At 44.6% G+C, this 21,936-nt stretch overlaps 1 protein-coding gene across 1 annotated transcript in view; it reads right to left on the reverse strand.

Annotated features, from left to right (window-relative positions):
- Positions 1-21,936, reverse strand: part of LOC138200874 (potassium voltage-gated channel subfamily B member 1-like) — a 38,356-nt gene that overhangs the window by 5,170 nt on the left and 11,250 nt on the right. The window lies entirely within an intron of this gene.

The following is a 21,936-nucleotide window of genomic DNA, read 5'->3' on the forward strand; positions in this document are numbered from 1 at the left end:
TAAAGTCTGGAAGCTCTGTTCCCATCAATGTTTGCACAGTCACTCTGTAGGATGGACCAATCAGCCACTCTGTAGGATGGACCAATCAGCCACTCTGTAGGATGGACCAATCAGCCACTCTGTAGGATGGACCAATCAGCGACCTGTATTGACAGCTCGTGATGAGGTTGAAGTCAACAATTATTTTTCGAAATGTAATTGCATGGCGGTGAATGCCGATTGGTTAAAGGCTGTTCCAACAGTTTCATAATGAACCCGAGGTCCACGCCCAGTAAGATGCAACGATGGGAAATGATTCCCTGTAGCATGGACACATTTATATATTCATGCCTTGAACTTGGGTCTTGTAACACCAGGCTAGTTGTTCTGTCAGTTCTCCTCTTTAAGTCGGACTTATCTACAATTATTGAAGTAATTTCCATTGAATTTTGCACAGACATTCATGTTCCCCTCGGGGTGAATCCTGTTGACTTTGGAGAGCTTTTGACTTTGATTCTAGCAGCATTATAAATTTGGCATCTTTGGTTTTTGAATGTAAACATAGATGGATTGTCAAATTCATATCCCCTCTCGGGATTAACTGTTGGCAATCCCCATAATTTCCATCTATTGTTGTTATCAGGTCAAACCCTAATTATCCACTAGTTTGGTTCGTGACCAATAATCTGCAAATCGAATGATGTTTCCATCAGTTTCATCTGTACTTTGTGTTTAGTGCTTAGCAAATGTTAGCATGCTAACACGCTAAACTAACATGTGAAAAAATTGATTTGTTCCCTGCTGAATATCAGCGTGTTAGCAGTGCGTTTGGAGGCATGCTGAGGTTAACATTTAGCTAGACGCTTTTCAAATCTCTATAGTGGCAACTTTTGAAAACGCTGCTGACCCCATTTTAGTTGCGTTGTTTTCTAGATGATAACGGTCACCTCAACTGAATCTAATAAAAGACTTAAAACGGCTGCTCTGAACGTACAGTAACTCTGAGGTCATCTGTGTAGTGTTTGTGTTCATTACCGTGAACGTGCGGCTGACGCCACACTTTAAGATTTTAATTCAAAACCTAATTAATCACAGCAAACAGCAGACCCAAGCAACATTTCCACATTTTAAATCACAGATCCTGCTTTACATTTAAAAGACTAATTTAGCTTCTTTGGACTTCACAGTGTTGGAAGGTAATGGTTGAACCTTCCAGTGGATTTATTCATTTTGCTTTTAACCAACAATCACCAGACTTATATTGGTTGTTTATTTTATTGCCTTTAAAATTTTAATTTATTTGTAAGTCACTGGACATCCATCCATCATCCATCATCCATCCATTCATTCATCATCCATCCATCCATCCATCATCCATCTATCTATCTATCTATCTATCTATCTATCTATCTATCTATCTATCTATCTATCTATCTATCTATCTATCTATCTATCTATCTATCTATCCATCCATCCATCCATCCATCCATCCATCCATCATCTATCCATCTATCCATCTATCTATCTATCTATCTATCTATCTATCTATCTATCTATCTATCTATCTATCTATCTATCTATCTATCTATCTATCCATCCATCCATCCATCCATCATCTATCATCTATCCATCTATCCATCTATCTATCTATCTATCTATCTATCTATCTATCTATCTATCTATCTATCTATCTATCTATCTATCTATCTATCTATCTATCTATCTATCCATCCATCCATCCATCCATCCATCATCTATCCATCTATCCATCTATCTATCTATCTATCTATCTATCTATCTATCTATCTATCTATCTATCTATCTATCTATCTATCTATCTATCTATCTATCTATCTATCTATCTATCTATCTATCTATCCATCCATCCATCCATCCATCCATCCATCCATCCATCTATCCATCCATCCATCATCCATCCATCCATCCATCCATCCATCCATCCATCCATCCATCCATCCATCCATCCATCCATCCATCCATCCATCCATCCATCCATCCATCTATCCATCCATCCATCATCCATCCATCCATCATCCATCTATCCATCCATCCATCATCCATCTATCCATCCATCCATCATCCATCCATCCATCCATCCATCCATCCATCCATCCATCCATCCATCCATCAGTCCATCCATCCATCCATCCATCATCTATCTATCCATCCATCCATCATCCATCCATCCATCATCCATCTATCCATCCATCCATCATCCATCTATCCATCCATCCATCATCCATCCATCCATCCATCCATCCATCCATCCATCCATCCATCCATCCATCCATCTCTTCACCTTTCTGACTTTCCTGCTTTAAGAGGAAAAAGAAGGGGAACTAATGTGATCTCTGACGCAGATATTTATCTTTTTCTTTAAGTTTCTTGCTCTACAGTGAGCGACACACAAAGAGGAAGACCAGGAGATTGTATCAATGCGCTTTTTAAAATCCTTGTCACACTTCTTCTCCCTCTCTAAGCCTGCTGCAGCCCATCACCGCTCGGGGCGGCAACAAAACCACAACGTCTTGTTCTGCAAAGCACGCCCTGCATGCCCAGTGACTACAAGAGGCCTCTGAAGAACTGAGCAACCTACTAATAATATAATCTGCTGAGTACAATCGGGTCTGTTCATGGTGCTCGGGATTAAGACGGCTCCACATTTGTGGCCGTGTCGGTGTGCCACACCTATTATTTCTGTCCCGGAGTCAGTCTGAAATCCAACACAAGGTCAATGTGGAGGCTGTGTTCCCGACCAGCGGGATTATTCCCTGTCACCCATCAACCTCCGTAAACTCTAATTAATCTGGACAGGTGACTGCATGTGCTCCTACACCTTGGCTTTTGGAGAGAGGGACTAAAAGCAGAGACTGTTGGAGAGGTAAAAGAGGACTGAAGGTACGTCAACCAGCAGCCGCCGCAGAGCTCACCTGAGAGTGAATTAAAGGGCACACAGAAAAATGTAAACTCTTCCCTAAAATAACCAGCCGGCAGGTCTGCATCCCAAGAGGCTCAAAGTGATGGATGGAAACTCTCAAATACGACCCGTTAGAGGTAAATTTCTTGGTCCTAAATAATTTACACTCAAGAGAATAAAACAACTAAAGTGAAACATTGACATGACCTTTAACAGAGGAAGGTCAAAGTTAGCGTCACAGTGCTTTTTGAGGATACAGAGGACACATAAGAAATCATACAGTATGTAGATGGATTCAACAGTAACACTTCAAAATAAACATCAGCAGAGCCTCAGTTCAGAACTTTGCTTCTCATCACAGCAAGGCTCATCGGGCTCGACGCTCCGACCGGGCCGGAGTGGCGTTAATGAATCATGCTGAACACAAACGGCAGCACTGAAACTGAACCGCAGCGCTTTGTGTAAAGAGAACACCTGAAGGATGAGCGGCTCCACCTCCATCCAATTCTCTCTCTTACTCACCCAGAGACAATAACAGGAAGTACACATTGGTATCACACTTTAGGAAACTGAAAATAAATGCCAAAGAGTGCATTCAGCAAGATATATTTTGCATTAAATGTTTTTCCCCATTTATTTTGTGACATTTAGGAGGAGCGGATCACTGCATGGGCTCAGGAACACTTCTGAAAACTGGGTGAATAAATGTCATCCAGTGGGGGCATTAGGACCCTGTTTATGAGGGTCATGGTTGGTGTTGTGTTGCCTCATTAACTCTTAATGACGAGCATCATGGGTACAGGACGTCCCACTTCCTGTTTGCATAAACAGAACATGAATCTGATCAAGACTGCTGCTGCTTAAGCACAAACCTGACACACACTCCTGTCTAACAAACACACACACATATTCAGTAATTAGCCCTTTCCCTCTCCGCCCCTCCCCACCGGCCCGCTGAGGCTGGAGACTGAATATTTAATATCCCTCTGAAGTACAAGCTATCCTGTCTTGGAAAAGGTGTACGTGAGTGGATCCTCGCTGGGCCGTGACGGCTGCAGAGCCGGAGAAGCTAGCCTAGTTTTCACTCTGCTTTCACCGCTCAAAGTTTGTCCTGCTTCATGCTCGATGGAGGGAGGGAGTCTCCATGAATACCTGGCAGGAGGTTCCTCAGTAAGGGAGTGTCCCATCAGGGTGGGAGTTTCACAGTCAGATGGTGTGTGGGCAGACTGCACTCATTTTAGACCACTTTATAACTGTTTTATCAGAATATTTTGGTTCTTTCCTGCTGCATGTCTCCTTCAATCCGCTCCTATTAAATGTCACAAAATAAATGGGGAAAAACATTTAATGCAAAATATATCTTTGATGATCAAACTTTGCCAAGTTCGGTGGTTTGACCTATCACGACAGTCTGTGCCGAACACAGCCTGGCTTAATGGCACTTTCTTACAGAAGTGATGCGTTTCCATGGCGATTTGATAAAAATATCAGTCTAAACTTTTGCAGACTCTTTTCTGCAACGTATTTCAACTCTCAGCTCTCCATCAGTTTGCTTTAGATGTTTCATTCAAGACTGAGAGTCCACAGACACACTAAATGTTGAAATGCTGACATCACCGCGATGCTAACAGGCTGATCAAATATCTGTGTTCATGTTTATGTTCCTCGATGAGCATGTAACCACACTAACATGGGCTAATTAGCATTTAACACAAAGTACAGGCTTCACAAGACATGGGAACATCGAAGTTATTACAACTTGTGCTAACGGGAACATGAATACGGAAATCCATCCAACTGGTGTTGAGACAGTCAAATGGAACAAAATCCCAAAAGACAAACGACAACAGGATGAATCTTTGGCCAAAACACGAGTAAATAAAATATTAAATTTCTGTCTGAGTCCCGCCAAAGCTCACAGTCCAACATGTGCATCAGGAGAGACGAGAGAGGAGGAGGAGAGAATTCAGGGCAGACAGAAGAGAGTGGAGGTGTGTGAGGAACGAATAAAAATAGAAACACAACTGACATTTGGGTCTGAGAACAGACTGGCTCTGGAGTCACTAAATAAATCTGTTTGTCTATTATTTAGGGTTTTCCCTTGTGTCACGCTGCGTGAAATGTTGATTCACTTCTTGTCCGATCTCAGTGTAACTGGATTTCCCCTTTTCTCCACACGAGCTGGATCAATGGAGGGATTATGTCACACCCACTGACTCGCTCATTGCTTTTGATGTGGGCATGTTGAGTGCAAGATGGCATCTCTAATCCTCTTATTGTACTTCATCTCTGACTTGCCAATAAATGTTTTTCTGGCCTGTGCGCTGACAGTTGACCTTCATCCTACAGAGAAGCTCATTGTTCTGCAGCGGTTCCCTTTGAGATACTGGTTTCAGTGGTTATATTTTTTAACAGAGGCGTCAGTGGAAAAATGTGGATGAAATTACACTGCCGGTAAACAGAGCGGAGAATCCTCACCTTACCAGAAAAAATGGAAGAACACTTCCTCCCTGGCATCGCTTTCTTTGAAAATTCCAGAGTAAAAAAACTCTCACCTGCTGCTCTCTGACACAATCCAATTACGATTAACCCCTTAACATGCAGTTCGCCTCTGTTATTTCACCTGCAGTAGTTTTAAAGTGACTAAAAGATGTTTTTATCATTTGAGAATCTGGAGAAATCTCTGAACACAAGGGACAAGGCTGGAAACCAATATTGGATGGTGGTGATCTTCGGGCCCTCAGGCAGCACTGCATTAAAAACACACTATTCTGGAGTGGAAATCACTGCATGGGCTCAGGAACACTTGTGAAAACCATCGTCTGTGAACACAGTTCATCGCTGCGTCCACAAATGGAGGTTAAAACTCTCCAAAGAAGAAACCAGATAGAAACATGATACAGAAACACCGCCGCTTTCTCTGGACCGAGATCATTGAATATGGACTGAGGTGAAGTGGAAAACTGTCCTGAGGTTTGATGAATATAAATAAGTATATATTTTTCAAAAAGCAATAAAATTTATTTTTTAAAATTTGAGATGGTTTTACGTTCTGTTTTTTGTATACATGTTACACAGCATCCCAACTTCATTGGAAATGGGGTCGTAAGTCATAAATACAGTTTCAATAAAAAAAAATAATCTTGAATTTCCTAAAACGGTCGGGTGTTATAGTTTTTAGTAAATCACACTCAGACAGGAGAAAGCAGCATTTTTGCTGCGTAATATTTCCATCTGTGTTCTGGTGCACCGGTGGGTTTGTACAGTAGCAGGATTGTGTATATGGAGTCATCACTGCTCATGTTAATGAGGAAACACATCGCCGCCACAATGGAGGCTTACAGCACCGAGAAATAAGCCCGATCAGCCTTCATCCAGACAATATCTGCTAACAGGATCAGTTGGCAGCTGTTCGTGGCATTTTTATGAGATTTGTTGACAACAAGAAGAATCTAAAACCACCAGACTTTAAAGTCTATCTATAAAATCCACTCTGACAGATTATTTTCTGTGGTGGGTTGTTCTCATTGAACCCCCAGAATCCGTGTCTTCTTTTATGGCAGCTCTGTTCCATCAAATGGAAATGTTTCACTTCAATCACTTTGCTCGCTCTTTCCCAGAGTTCAGCCTGACATATTCGTTATCTGTGGAAAGTTTGAACTCGGCACCAGAATGTAAAATACAGTTCTCTGTGACAGGCTGCTGCTTGTTCAGGGACTTTAACCTCCTGAAGAATTAAGCAACAACCTTCACTGTTAATACGAGGAATGCAGATGTGACCGGTCTAAACTGATGGCATGAGGCTGAAGACGTTTGAGTCAACAGAAGAGACGCAGTAATGACTTGCAGCGTCTTCGGGGAGCAAGCAGAGTGCTGCAGACTCTCAGGAGAACACCGGGAGGTCAGCTGTCCAATTACAATGCAGCGATGAAGAGGAACAACTGTAGCTGTTTAAGAGAAGCAAGGTTTCTTTTAATGGACTTGTCCCACAGCAGGCATTTTGTCTTGTCTTTGCAGGAAACCAGATTTCGTTGAGTGTCCCAGCGAGACACAAAATAAGGTACAGCTCGCCAAAAAAACCAGAGCGGCCATTATAAATAACTTTACATCACAATAAAGCCACGAACAGTTCCTAATTACAACTGTGCCCCAAGTTTAACTTCCCCATCTGTTTCTGAACCAGAACAGCAGCGACATTAAGCATCTCCCAAATAGACAAGGCCTCCTGCGTCCCACGCAGATGTGCCCTCCGCCTCGTCTGCCTCGTTTCACCTTCCTCACAACCTTTTGTGTCCCACCTTTGAGCCTCGAGCAGGGAGCCTGCGCCATCACTGAGCTGGAGATGGATGATGGAGCTGGCGGCTGCTCACAGGATACGTCCTCTCAGACGTGTGAAGGTGGTGCTAAAACTAACAGGCACGCAGACACATTGCATTACGTGTGCATGCACTGATGTTTGGCTGATGTCGGTCTATATGAGCCTCTGAGAATTCAACATGCGAAGAAATTGTTTTTTATTATTCTAATGTTTGGTCAGTTTAAATCTAAATTATGTTCAGATGATGATATTTAATGTTTGTGTTGACAAAAAGGAACTAAAAGTAAATAAAATTCAATAAAGATGGTCTTATAATTAATGTGAATACTAACAAAATGTGTTTGAATCGACGTGCACGTTTCAAAGTCTCCGTGATATTTATTATGACTTTTCACAGAGTTCACAGCCGTCCACACTTTTAGAGGACGTTGGATGTTTTTGCGGCAGGAACGTGTGACACAGAAAAGGTGAGAGGAAGTGAAAAGGAACAGACGTGACACCCTGAAAAACAAAGACCAAGTGAGAGAGGAGGTGAGAAAGTGGAATGAGTTTTGCTCCCTGTGGTTCATGAACAAACCGGCACCACAGCGTCTGAAACATCTGGGCTTCTACTGCCGGCCTTTTTCCCGGGACGGAAACCTCTGAAACATCAGCTGAGGAACACGTGGAACCAGATCACAGGTACACGTTTGTTTCAACATGTTTAAGAGCAAAATACACGATCAGCGGGGTCAATTTTCTGTTAAATCGCTCAACAAAACCCCAAAATATTCAGACAGTCTATTAATCAGGAATTAATTTAGTTTGATGAGGGCAAAATAAACAAATCAATTCGTGTGGAAAGGTTTTAATCAAGGTCATATTTTATGATTTTATATTTATTTTGAGCAGAAAAAAAGTCTGAATCTGGCTTATATTAAGAGGTGGAAGCTTTCAAACTGCACAAAATAATATACTTTTAATTAAAATGATTTGTGAGTTTCATGAGGTGAAGAGAGACTTGAAGTATTCACTTCTAACTCTTTACAGAAAAGCTCAGACTTGTTTGTATCCAATCAAAAATGTGCCAGATGAGGTGAGACGAGCTGAACTTGTAATAAACCGTGTGCTGTCTGCACAGACAGACAGGTCATCCAAACAGCAGCAGTCCATCTGTCTGTCTGTCTGCATAGAAACCTGCTGTGATAACCTCGTGAGCTCGGGAGCTTTTTCCTCACAGCTGCAGGAACAACAACATGAAAGCGAGCGGCTGCATGGCTGAGCCCGGCTAATGGAATGAAAACGGTATCAGTGATCCCGACATGCAGCAACCTGATAGACGGGGGTGTTTTTGTACCTCCTGAAATGCAACAAACCGGCAGCACTCAGCGAAGACACATCACACCCAGCTGAAAATGACAAGTACTCCAAATCTGGCTTTGTTCTTGATAATTATCTGTGGCAGAATGGAGCTCCAGCTGTCTGTTGTTGCTGTGGTCTCTGCTCGCTGTGAGACTGGCAGCAGTGTTGGCAGGAGAGGACAGAAGAGAACAGCTCACATCGAGCTGAATCACCACCAACTCTGTGAAAACGGACCATTTGGCAGTTCAGTGGATAACAAGAGCGAAGCCGATCCGTTTTTTTTAAATCTTTCTTAAATTGTGGCGATGTTAATTACACAGGAGGATAAGTAGCCATCGAGGTTTGCTGTAATCAATACGTCAGTGGAGTCAGGTGTGCCATTAGAGAAGGTAATCAACATGGAGGGGAAGACAGCCGGCCTGAAGACGAGCAGCAGCTGCTGATTCTGTACTCGGTGAGGCTTCGGGCCTGCAGAGCTTCTGCTTACATATCAGCTTGTTGTGTTGGCGTGGAGCACTAAGCCTCGACTCCAGCTACAGAGGACCGAAACATTTGCTCAGAACAATAAAAGCAAACACAGTCCGTTCAGCAGCTCAGCCTGCTACTTACATAATCTGTCTATTCTCACACCCAGCAGAAAGAAAAACAAATTAAACCTTCAACTTTTATGTTTTTGTTTTTTTATAAACATAATAAAATTCTGTCCTGACCTGGTCTTGATATTCTGTTTTTCTGCTTCAGGTTTTAAAAACTGTGAAAGGTACAGCAGTGTGCAGAAGTGCACATAATAAGCATCAAAGCCTGAAGTTTGGCTGGCCATCAAGAAGAGCTGCAACTAGCTAATATTATGCTAACGCTTTGGAGCAGGAAGTGACCATATTTGGACGAGCTGGGGGAGGAGCCAGCGGTGAATCTGACCGATCTGATCGGAAACCGGACGATACTACGTCCCGCCCACCGATAGTTGTAACCTGACTGCACCACAGGCCTGTCAATCAAACAGACACGCCCCCAAAAACAGATCTTCTTGAATCTTCTTTTCTAATGAATGAGGGATTATTTTCAGATGGACCTCCAGAAAACTAATAAGAAGGAGTGACTTTAGCTAACAACACCGAGATAACTGATGGACACATTTTATTCACTTTGGATTTGATGAGAGAAGTTGAATGGGAGTCTATGGAGCCGGAGGCTTTTTGGAGCCGACCTCTAGTGGCACTCGCTGGTATTGCAGCTGAAGACACTTCTGGATCGGAACCATTTAACAGTCTAACCCCAAGAATTGACTAATTTCTCATATTTTCATTCACTTTTTTAAAATATATATACAACAATAAGTCATATATTGACTGTCTACTGACTGATCACCACCGATACGATGAACCTGAAGACAGATAATGATCAGGATTTAAGGTGAGGAGATTACATGAGACAGGAGTTCATGACCTGTCAGAGAAAGTAATTTCACAGAATAGATGAATGAAGGAAAATAATTGCGTCCCTTCCAGTGAAAGCTTTTTCATCCCAGTAAGATTTAACCAGAAATCTTTATGTTATTATCTCTTCTGTCATCAGGCAGGCTGCAGCCTCAACACACACACACACACACACACACACACACACACACACACACACACACACACACACACACACACACACACACACACACGCGCGCGCACGCAGGCCGATAAGATGGTCCGGTGTCTGCTGGCAGCTAATTAACATTCAGTCATTTTCTCCGGTGTCTCCAGTGACCTCGCTCTGTTCTGGTCAGTGTTTACCATGAAGACCAGATTTCACCGGGTTCCTGTGACACGATTGGGTGTCAGCGCGGAGAGCAGAGAGTCACCTGGGCTGCTGCTGCCTGCGAGCGCCGCCTGAAACAGGAGAGGTCCGGGCGTCGACCGTAACCCCGTGTGATGCGTTGTCGGGTCTACACTACAGTTTCAGGGCTGGACATTGGAGATAGATCAAGAAGTGGGATGCTCAGCTGTAATCACACGAACGGTTCAACATTTTGGAGAATACGTCCTTTCCTTCTGCTTTTGAGAAGCTAACCACTTACTCAACACGTGAAGACCAAAGCCTGGAAGCAGAAGGACACAGCTCACCTGGCTCTCGAGGAAAACATTAAAACGATCAGCTGAGCAGCAACTATTAAAGTTTACGAATTAAAATCAATACAAGATCTAACGTATAGAAATGGCAGTTTCTTGGAGGATTAAACAAAAGAGAAATCAACTGCTAATTATTGAGTTTTAGTGGATTTTGAAAGAAGCCAGCTGGTGAAACTTTTTATTTACTGTCAGACATTATCCTTCTAACTCTCACCAAGAAAAAGAAAAAGAGCATTTCCCCAAATGTCAAACTCTTCCTCCGACATGATGGCTGTCATCTGTCATGTCGTTAAATGTCATTTGGGAGATGAAGGAACGTCTCTGGATTAACGTTGTGTTGAACTTTCGTTTCTCGGTCTGTCACTTCTCACCTCTCCGGATGTACCTGTGAATCTACTAATGCATCGAACCTAAAAGGATCTGAACTGGTCCCAGTGAGGCAGCCCCGCCACTCACTGTCACCATGACAACTAATTCACCAGGTTGCTTTTATAGAAAGTGCCGCTTCACTGGATGCCTGGAGAATCTATTTCTTTCTGCTCCCTTTTCCTCTTGACTCTTTCTAAAAGTACGTGGGCATCCGTCTTCGACTGGGAGAGAACATGAATCTCAGAGAGTGAAGGATGAACAGAAAACGGTTGGTTGTGAAGCCAGATGGGCCGTGTCCTGTGCTCCATTTGACACTCTCAGCCTCATGTATGAATGTGGGCTGAGAAAACAGAGGCAGAGGTGGTCCAGAGTCCTGGTTTAACAGCAGCGCTGACTCAGCATCTCCCATTTTCTTATGGCAGGAGGTTTTCTGGACAGTTGGACGTCTGTCCGTCTCGTTCTCCTGAGCCTCATATTTCTAGAATGTCTCCACTTCTTCAAATCTGGTACAAATATTTACTTTGACGCCACGATGAACTGAGTAGATTTTGGAGGCCTCAGATTAGACACAAATGTCTAACAGGATAAAAAGATGAAGTGATGACATCTAATATCCAAGAGGTCAAAGGTCAACTTCATTCTGAAATCGCTGTTTACAGATGATGTGGTTCTGTTGGCCTCATCAGACCTTCATCATGCACCGGGTTGGTCCGCAGCAGAATGTAAAGCAGGTGGGATGAGAGTCAGAACCTCCAAGTCTGAGGTCCCGGTGCCCTGCAGGAAAACGGTGGGACGCGGTGCCTTTCCCCAGGGGAAAGAGCTTCTGTATCTCAGGGTCTTGTTTACAGTGCGGGATGGATGGAGCGGGAGATCGACAGGTGGATCGCTGCAGCATCCGTTGTACCGGACTGTTTTGGTGAAGAGAGAGCTGATTTTACAGGTGAAACTGTTAATTTAGCGGTGGATCTCTATTCCAACCTCTCCTGTGGTCAGGAGCTCTGGGTAGTCAGTGGAAGAATCACTAGAGAGGGAAGTCCGGGAAAACCTGCTTGACCTGCTGCCACTGAGACCCGACACAAGACAAGCAGAAGAAAGTGATGGATGGATCCTGAATGTGTGACACTGAACTTGGGTGTCCACCTTGAAACTGTGCTGGTTGTATAAATCTTCTGTGTGTCTGGTTGAACGTGTGTTGAAACCTCAACCTTTAGAATCTGTATTTTCTTTTCTGCAACATCCATATTTGAAGCATCGTCTGCTGGTAGTCAGCTTCTTTGATCAAGCATATGAACACATTATTCTATTCTATTATTTTATTATCTTATTGCTTCTGTATGCTGCTGTAGCGAAAATTTTTTCCTCTCGGGGATTAATAAAGTAAATACCTACCTACCTACCTACCTACATGAAGGGTTTCCTACACTGAATATATTCAATTATTCACAAAAGAAATGGATGCAACCGACACCCTGACTGGTCGGTGGAGGAATACAACCTCACGGTGGTTCTAGTTGAAGAATAAAGTGGAACACCTGCTGTGAACCGTCTCTTAAATGATTCAGCAGAGGAAGGGCAGACTGGGAGTTTCCTGCCTGACCACTGACAACACAGCTGTGTGTTCATACAGTACGTCTCCTCCATCAGTGTCAGACCTCTAACTGTCTCCCGGCCCGCCTCCTCTCTGTCCATCTGTCTCGTACTCTGGAGACACCCACTCACCCTCAGCGGTGCAGAGAGGTACGAGATACATAATGTAGAGAAGCCCAGAGAAACCTTCTTTAAAGTGTATGTTCTATAATATATGTAGCAGAGATGTAAAGGCGCTAAGGAGCCCTACGGCAAGAGAAAGGAAAAACTTTAGAAGTGACCTATTTTCTTAAATACCTCTGAAATGTTTGAAAGAAGTTGTGTGATACTGGCTAAGTTTAGGAGAGGAGAGGAGAGGAGAGGAGAGGAGAGGAGAGGAGAGGAGAGGAGAGGAGAGGAGGAGGAGAGGCGGAAGAAAGAAAGTCTGACATTTAGCATAAGAAGAGTTTAGAGGGATCTAACCTTTACAGATCGTTTGGAGCTCAGAGAACTGAGATCCAAAAATAAAACACTCATTACTTCTGTGTTTGTGACGGAGCATCAGAGGAGCGAACTCTACCTGCACCCAGAAAACTGAACATCTCATTGTGTGTTTGTGTTTACAATGAAATGTGAGAATGGAAGATGGTTTCAGCACAACGTCCTGCTGTAAGAGGAGAGGACGCAGACCACGATTCAGCTGCAACATACGGAGAGAGCTCACGATGACACACACACACACACACACACACACACACACACACACACACACACACAGCAGTGTGTACGCACATCTCCTCACAGGGAAACTGCAGCATCGCTGTGTACACAACTCCAGCTGATTGTTTCCATGGTGACGTGAGGCTTTTAAAAATAATAATTTGCATAACAGCTGCAGCAGCGAGGCATTCACAAAATACATGACAGAGAAAACAGAAGCCAGGGGACGTGTGATCGTACCGAAACTACAATTAGATTACAGACAGAAAAATGATTATTTTATTGTAGTGTTTGTGGCTCCGCCTCCCTCTCCTCCTGCAGGAGCTTACAGTCGTTAAGGGGGTTGTTAAGGTAAAGTGCTGTCACCTGTGAAGGCCTCACCAGCGCTTTGATATCCTTTTCTTCAACACTAGCACACACACACACACACACACAGGAATGTGCATTCATAAACACAGGTGTCTCAATGAGATGATGGCGTCAGCAGGAACAATCCTACTACAGTTCTTCAGTGTATACAATCACTCCTACTACCAGTAGACATGGTGAAGTACTTAAAGTTCCTCTGAATGATACTTCACACTTCACTGTGCTGCTGTTACGTAAGAATAAAGGATTAAAAACATCACACAGTTAATTACAGTAAAGAAAAACCAACACAATAATCTCTGTGGAAAAGAAAATTAATTAAACCTTGAAAGAGTCACTCTGAATATACCACTATCGATACTGTTTGTGTGTATAAATAATGTGTGTGTACATAATAAAGCACAAACACATTTTATGTGTTTAAAGCAGCTTTCAATGATGATAGAAAGTTATTTCACTGTAAAAAAGATCATTAGCTTTAGATAATGAATCTCAGTGAATGACTGTGATTATGGGATTATTTGCTCTTCATAATATTCAACATCGGAGTGAGCGCTGCAGCAGACGGCTGGTTTCTAGTCAACCATCTCTGTTGTGTAAAGTGAAAATGATTTACAGGTGGAACAAAAGCCTAAATTATAGCAGGATGTGTTTAATGCTGCTGCCATGCAGGATCCTGGAGATGAGCCACGAGTTTCTCAGATATGAGAAGATATGTCAATTATTTAAATAAAATACACTTGTCTCATGGTGACGAGCCTCAGCTTCAGTTTCCCACGCATGACACTAAAGAGAAGAGCTGCACCCGCTGAATAGAAGGCTAAACACATGTCAGACTGCAGGATGATGCTCCACACGCTGCCTGTATCCATCCAGCTTGCTGTAAACTGGCCGACAGTCAAGCACGCCGGCCGGCCAGCCGCTGCCATACATGGAGACCCCAGATTAAAACACAGCGAGCTGCCTCTCCCTGACCCTCTCTGAGCTCTCCACAAGACTACATCTTCAGGGAATCATCCGTTTTACCTCCTTTAAGGCTGATTCTTGGCTTAACTGACGTGACCATGACCACACACACAGTCCCTGTCACTTTAAAAAGCATGTTATTACCCGTCCAGCGGAGCAGCCTCAATGCTTCCCTTTGTGAAAGAAATCAATCAGAGGGCCTTTTTAATTTGCAGCTGTTATCCGTCCCTCTAATCTGCCTCCTCGTGCAGCTGCTGTCCTGCCGACCAACCGCTGTGTTGTATTACAGATGGGCTGCAGGGCTTCCTGGCAGCTACAGAGAAGTCTCCAACATTTTGACAAGCTTCCACCCTGCTGACGTGTCTGCTGGTTGTGTTGCTGTGACCCCACACTTCAATATCACAAGTACAAAGACAGTCCTTTAGGGTTCAACAAAACGACATGCAAATATTTGTGAGATTTCTTTCCAACAAACCAAACATTTGTGTGAAGATGGAAAAAACTATGGAAGACTGTAGACTGTATATAAGTGGATGTAGCTTCCAGGTCTGAAAAATTAGGCTTAAGCTGCAATACCAGCGAGTGCCACTAGAGGTCGGCTCCAAAAAGCCTCCGGCTCCATAGACTCCCATTCAACTTCTCTCATCAAATCCAAAGTGAATAAAATGTGTCCATCAGTTATCTCGGTGTTGTTAGCTAAAGTCACTCCTTCTTATTAGTTTTCTGGAGGTCCATCTGAAAATAATCCCTCATTCATTAGAAAAGAAGATTCAAGAAGACCTGTTTTTGGGGGCGTGTCTGTTTGATTGACAGGCCTGTGGTGCAGTCAGGTTGCAGCTATCGGTGGGCGGGACGTAGTATCGTCAGGTTTCCGATCAGATCGGTCAGATCCACCGCTGGCTCCTCCCCCAGCTCATCCAAATATGGTCACTTCCTGCTCCAAACCGCTCCGAACTAGTAAGATGGTGACGGACAGAATCTGAACTGGAGGATTCATAACGTTCACAAACCAACGATGACATCACTGATGGATGATGACATCACTGATGGTTGCTGATTGGTCTCTTTACTATATATTAAATACACACTAATTCAAGGCTAGCCTGTCCATAAATGTTGGTCTCCTCAGCACAGTTTTTCTGTTTTTTGCAATAAACCCAACTGTTGAAAAAAACCAAAGACATCTTAAAGTGCTCTCCTACTTCTAAAAGATCCAGGCAGGTCAGGAAATTAAAGTCCTCGAACACAAAACCTGTGAACAAGCGTTTCTAACCCGTTCTCATAGCAGACATATTAGGACCGGAGAACGCAGCCTCCCTGATAGAGGAAAGCATCTCCCCGTCGTCTTCATCGAATTATCCCTTTATGTAACACTCTTCGTCGTGCGGTCAGGACAGAGGGTTTGTAGTGGGACAGAGATCGGACAAAATGAAACGAGCAGGCTCCTTATCAGAGCCTCTTAATCAACACTGTCCGCAGGTCAAAATCAGTATTAGATGGAAATCCCCGGGGGCGTTCCCACGGCAACACGGCTCTCCTAATGTCAACTGCAGTGTTTCCAGATCGCTCTAATCTGAGTCTGATCCCACACTTCCTGAGTGTAAGAGTGATTACGGAAATGCTCCAACACTTGTTGTCATACACACTTGAGAGAAACAGATTTAGTAAATGGTGATTCTGGATTACTGAGAGATTTACATGAAACATACCAGAGAATCACATTCTGTCTACAATATCCACAATTCAAGGTGTTGTGACCCAAATTTAGCACAAAGATTATTGAATAATTAGGTTCCATACAGTACAATATTAAATTACTTCACTTAGTTTGTGTTTATCATAATTTTGACGGAGAAACTCTGATTGTTTTGCGAGTAATCTTTAACATAAAGGAAAATAAATGTTCCAGAAAGTTAATCAGTTCATCTACATCCAATATTTAATAGGAAAAAACATAATCTCTTTTCCAAGTCTCGTTTGACTGCTGAAATTGAAGTAATTAACATTTTCTACAATTTTCTACCTGGATTATGTTGAGCCCAATAAAAGCATCAAGGTCATCCTTAAAACTCTTTCACCGAGTTCTTGTGTTAAAATGAGACAGTAAACATTATAAAATCATGAATTTTTTGCCCTCGACTGGTTGTAATCCAAATCAAAGAGCTCATAATAATAATAATAATAATAATAATAATAATAATAATAATAATAATAATAATAATAATAATAATAATGCTGCATGACAGGAACAGCAGTCAGCCTTCAGTGACTGAAGGAGACGGGTTTATAGGTGAATTAATCAATCCAACGTGATTGTTCCCGTTCAGCCCGGCGGGCCGCTCTGTCAGTGAGACTCCCCGAACCGTCCGAGTCGGGTCCGAGTCTCCGTCCTCGGAGATCTGGAACCGCAAACGTGTTAAAGTAACGACGGGGGAGTCGAGTTCCCCAAAGATCACTAACCCTTTCAATTTACATCACACTGCTCGGTTTACACGGGACCGGTCCATTAGTCTGTTCTCCTGAGAGGTGGAGGTTTAACAGATCGACATCACGCAGAGGACGACAGCCGCCAGAATTTCCAACAATTATGAGCTTAAACAGGCACGTTGAACGGATATCATGTGACTGGGACCAACACCAGTGATGTATGGCAACAGAAAACATGAACTTTTGTTTGTCCTTTAAGGAAGGACAGCAGAAGAAGAAATAAAAAAATAAAAATCTATAATTAAGGAAACAAAAGTAGAACAACTGACTGGAGGAGTAACAGAAGATGAACTGTGGGTCCTTCCTTCATTTCATAACCTTCAACTTTTGACCCACATTTTCTCTCCTCTCTCGTCTCCTCGGCCCACTTTCAGCCTGCGCTGGCCTACATCTCACGCAGGCGGAGTGAAGGTGATGTTCTGGCTGCCGGGCATCTGGTAGGAGGAGGGAAACGGGAGCAGCGAGTAGGCCGAGTCTCTGGCAGCAGACCGAGGAGAGCGGCGGCTCCTGGGACCGCTGCCTGCAGATTACAGAGATGGAGACTGAAACTCACACAGTCCGCCTCCTCCTTCTGCTCCTCTGCATCTGACAGCGTTGAAGTTCAGGAGGAGCAGCTGCATGTCAGCCAGCCGATGTGCCGAGTGGCCGCAGGGTTTCAGGTGAGCTACCTGAGGAAGTGTGCTGCTCCTCCCACGGGACTTCCTGTGTGATGTCACAGAGTCGCGTACCACAGGTGATCTCCTGAGGCTCTGCTACCCAAAGCGCTGAGTGTAATTACGACAAATTAAAACGAGTGCCTGCTCAGTTGGCTCACCACAGGACTCTCTCATAATTACCATCAATATTAGCAGATTACCACCGGAGGGACGCGGCCTCCGATCACCTCCACACAACCATATGTTCATTTTAAACTGCTCTCTCATCACTTCCACGTCTCCTCGTCACGGTGTGTGTGTGAGTGGCACTGCATCGACTTAATCTGAGACTGGAAGCATGAAACCCATCTGATTGGCAGCAGCAGCCAGACGTCCTCTCAGACAGAAAGTATGTCATTATATTCTGGTTTTAAATAGAAGCAGAATCAGCCTCCATTGTTCTCCATCGACCCAGAACAAAAACAACCTGTCTACTCTCTCCACACACCGATGAACAGGTATGTTACTGTAACTACAGAACATGCAAACACGTGTGTGGTGCAGGAGAACATGCAGACAGGTGATGTCATCTGTCTCACGACACGTCAGGAAGATATGATCTAGAAAAACAGTTTTGCACAACCTCACAGACACGAGACACATAAGATCACATATATCACACATGTTGCAACACACACATATGACAACAATATAATCTGTGGGCTTCACACATTACACCATGAAAATATCCCAAAACATGTGCACAATCCCATCAATCACGCGTGTTTTTGCACATGTGAAATTGTGTTTTTCTGAGGGACACGATGAGTTCAACGTGATTTGAGCGAGCAGCAGCTCCTCTGTTGGTCTGTACATTTCTCTTTCTTCTTTCTTTGGTCCATTTGTTTTGTTCCATCAAGTGGAAATAAAATAATAATTTAGAGCCAATCACAGACGTCATGAGCCTTTGTACTTTTGGAGGAATTGCACCATTGGCTAATCCTTATTTAAAGGAACAGTTCAACTTTTAGGAAATACACCTTTTCACTTATTAGCAAAGAGTTAAATAATACGTCCAAGCTGCGTTTTTATCTGTTCAGCTGCCACCGAGGAAGTTGCTGCACTGAGCCATGAAAATAGTCCTCAATGTGATGAATATAATCACACACCTGTAATGTTTTGGATCTTTGTAGGTGTTGTTCCATTTAGAAACATCCAGGTGAGCATTTCCCACCTGTTTTCAGCTGAGCTCAGCAGCTGCTGGCTGTAGCTGCATGTTCAGAGTCTAACATGAGGGAACTCTGGACAAGCAAGCAAATAAATGTCAAACTATTTCTCAAAATAAAGAGAAAAGTGAGAGATTTCTGTGCATCTTTTTTTCCATCCAGATATTAAGTGATATGATGGAGTTTGCAGCTTCGCTGTGGATCTCTGAAACCACAGCGAGTCCGTCTGACTCTAAACGCCTCTTCTTTCCTCCCTCTTCACCTCTGCTGACCTTCCTGCTGATTAACAGTAAAACATTTGAGTGAATCCGAAATGAGACAGTTTGATGAAAAACTTCCAGCTCATCACAAACAATCAACTAACATGACATCATCGGTGTGTCTATTTAAAGGTGTGTGTGTGTGTGTGTGTGTGTGTATGACAGCAAATCTATTTATAGCAGCCTCTTGGGCACACAGGGCCGTGTCCGTGCTCAGGTAGAGGATGTGGTGGTGGTGGGGGAGGGGGGTGTCGGTGCTCAGGTAGAGGATGTGGTGGTGGTGGGGGGGGGGGTGTCGGTGAGGCGGCTGCATCACTCCTGCAGGCTGCGCCTCATTAGCAGCAGCAGCATGTTAACAACTGCATCTCTTCTAAATGTGTTTTGAGGAGAGAAGTGTTGAGTTTGTTTTCTCACTTTTCACCATGAAACAGGACAGAAGACACGCTGCTGTCGGCCATCAGATTTTCTGTGTTTGAATTCTTCTCCATGAGAATCAAAGACAGGAGGAGGATCTATTGACCAGGAGATCGAACACAGCTTCCCTCCCAGAGGACTCACTGATCCCCTCGTGAAGCCGCTGCTCCTTCCAGGAAACACACAGGTGAGTGAGGAGGTGAGTGAGGAGGTGAGTGAGGAGGTGAGTGAGGAGGTGAGTGAGGAGGTGAGTGAGGACGTGAGTGAGGAGGTGAGCAGGTCAGCGAACTCGCCGGCAAACACAGCAAAGACAAAGATTGAATCTCTGGTAAATGTGGGTCCGCCGGGAGAAGCTCCGAGTTCAGAGGTCACACCAACAGCTGCGTTATCCTGAAACCAGGCAGCTCGACTTGAACCTCCTCGCTGCAGGAGGAGCGACGCACCCCCACATCCTCTACATGAGCACCCCCCCCACCACCCCCACATCCTCTACATGAGCACCCCCCCACCACCCCCACATCCTCTACCTGAGCACCCCCCCACCACCACCACATCCTCTACCTGAGCACCCCCACCACCACCACCACATCCTCTACCTGAGCACCCCCCCCCACCACCACCCCCACATCCTCTACCTGAGCACCCCCCCCACCACCACCACCACATCCTCTACCTGAGCACCCCCCCCCCCACCACCACATCCTCTACCTGAGCACCCCCCCACCACATCCTCTACCTGAGCACCCCCCCACCACCACCACATCCCCACCACCCCCACATCCTCTACCTGAGCACCCCCACCACCACCACCCCCACATCCTCTACCTGAGCACCCCCCCCACCACCACCACCACATCCTCTACCTGAGCACCCCCACCACCACCACCACATCCTCTACCTGAGCACCCCCCCCACCACCACCCCCACATCCTCTACCTGAGCACCCCCCACCACCACCACATCCTCTACCTGAGCACCGACACCCCCCCACCACCACATCCTCTACCTGAGCACCCCCCACCACCACCACATCCCCACCACCCCCACATCCTCTACCTGAGCACCCCCCCACCACATCCTCTACCTGAGCACCCCCCCCACCACCACCACCACATCCTCGACGCACGAATACAGAAGAACCCCGAGCAGTGAGAGGATTCAAGCTCTCCTCCATCTTGTAGGAGATGAGTCTGTCACCACATATGTACATTTAGAAAAAGTGCACGTGTGCTGGAGCTGAATGATGCAAGCCGATACGTGCGTAACCGGACCTCTAACGGGCCGTCCACCGGAGCGGAGGTGACGCCCCGCGGGGGAGACGGGAGGTGATCCTCCTGTTAATTCAACCTTGTTGTTGACTGTTCGTCCATACAGCTTTCATGTGTTGGGTTCTGGATCAGGTTCAGGTAATCACTGCTCCCCCGTCTTGACGGTGCTGCAGTGAACACGTGGACCCTCAGATAGCTGCTGGTCCACCGAGCTGCTGAGAAGTTTGAATCTCTGACTGATGTCTGAAACTCACTTTCTTTTATCTCAGGGACTCAACAATGAGCTGAAGGACCAAGAAGGAGAAAGATGATATGAATTTGTGTGCTGAACCCACAGACTGGATATTAAAGGTTCGTAGCTTCAGGTCTGTAAAATGGTTCTGATCCAGAAGTGTCTTCAGCTGCAATCCCAGCGAGTGCCACTAGAGGTCGGCTCCAAAAAGCCTCCGGCTCCATAGACTCCCATTCAACTTCTCTCATCAAATCCAAAGTGAATAAAATGTGTCCATCAGTTATCTCGGTGTTGTTAGCTAAAGTCACTCCTTCTTATTAGTTTTCTGGAGGTCCATCTGAAAATAATCCCTCATTCATTAGAAAAGAAGATTCAAGAAGACCTGTTTTTGGGGGCGTGTCTGTTTGATTGACAGGCCTGCGGTGCAGTCAGGTTACAGCTATCGGTGGGCGGGACGTAGTATCGTCAGGTTTCCAATCAGATCGGTCAGATCCACCGCTGGCTCCTCCCCCAGCTCGTCTAAATATGGTCACTTCCTGCTCCAAACCGCTCCGAACTAGTAAGATGGTGACGGACAGAATCTGAACTGGAGGATTCATAACGTTCACAAACCAACGATGACATCACTGATGGTTGATGACATCACTGCTGGTTGATGACATCACTGATGGATGATGACATCACTGATGGTTGATGATTGGTCTGAACCTCTGTGTCATGTGACCAGCTGT

The sequence above is a fragment of the Embiotoca jacksoni genome, unplaced genomic scaffold (genome assembly GCF_022577435.1).
Source record: "Embiotoca jacksoni isolate LCO1_2020_lvr unplaced genomic scaffold, fEmbJac1.0.p SCAF_1, whole genome shotgun sequence".
Classification (NCBI taxonomy): Eukaryota; Metazoa; Chordata; class Actinopteri; family Embiotocidae; genus Embiotoca; species Embiotoca jacksoni.